The following is a 1,177-nucleotide window of genomic DNA, read 5'->3' as shown; positions in this document are numbered from 1 at the left end:
TTTTTTGCAGAACCGGGGATTGAACTCAAGCTCTTGCACTTGCCAGAGAAGCACTTAACCACTGAGCCATCTCCCCGGCCCCTAGCATATAATTGATAAACATAATTTTACTTTTTTGGGGGTCTTATTTTGCAGTACCAGGGATTGAACTCAGGACCCTGCGCTTGCCAGGAAGGTGCTGCTTATTCTACTAAGTTATCACCCCAGCCCAAAAGTTCAGAAGGATTTTTTTTGACCCACTCAGGATGCTTCAAGGACAGGTCTGGTAAGACATGAGGATCTGGGGATCGAACCACAGAATTCTGAGCCTGATTGCTAATAGACATAATTTTATTTCAGGGAAAATAATAATGATCTACAAAGTTCATTGAGAAGAGAAATTCCTTTAAAAGTAGCTGAGAATTTGGACTTATGTGCAAACATGAGAAGTATATAATTTTTTATCCTATTTTTAAAATATAATCTAATTTTTAAATTTTTTTTATCATATTTTATAGGGACTTAAAGTTCAACATATCAATACTTGATGAAAAATACCTGTTCCTTATTATGCCTAAGATGTTTGAAATGCAGAGAGATAGTGAGGTTAAGCTTAATAGCCTAAGTCGTTTGATAATAACAATAAGCTTGTCTTCTGGATAGTTAACAACCTAAGTTTGCAGACCAAAATTAGAGAAAAAGGAGGGCTACAAGGAAAGCCAACATTTTGGCCCTAACCTTCTAAGGTCAATCAAGACTCAGGACATATGAGAACTTGTACTGTAACGTCATGTACTTCGGTAGTGTCCCAAATTTTCTGATCAAGGATATTATTGGGCCAAAGAGGAAAGTGATTGATGATGTAGAGTGTGCCTAAGGAGAGTCACATGGGGAGAAGACACTCTCTCAGGCTTTCACAGAGAGCACATTGGCCAAGCAATGGCCGTGACTCATCCACATGGCTGACACTGACAAAGGTTCTACAATCTGAGGTACGGGATCTCAGGATAAATCCTGAGGGCATTTCACTGACCTTCTCAGACCCAAAAGCTACAACTCTTGTTGCATAGGTCCTGCTTTACCTTGGTCTTAACCATTCAGTAGAAAAGTATGAAGACGAATTATAGGAAGTAAAGCCATGCTGTTATGTTGAGCTGTGGGGGACTCAGGTAAATATTTTCTGACATTGCCAGTTAAA

Source organism: Octodon degus, unplaced genomic scaffold (assembly GCF_000260255.1).
Source record: "Octodon degus isolate 3935 unplaced genomic scaffold, OctDeg1.0 scaffold00018, whole genome shotgun sequence".
In the NCBI taxonomy this organism is placed as follows: Eukaryota; Metazoa; Chordata; class Mammalia; order Rodentia; family Octodontidae; genus Octodon; species Octodon degus.
The sequence above is the reverse complement of the archived record's forward strand: the minus strand, read 5'-3'. Positions refer to the sequence as shown.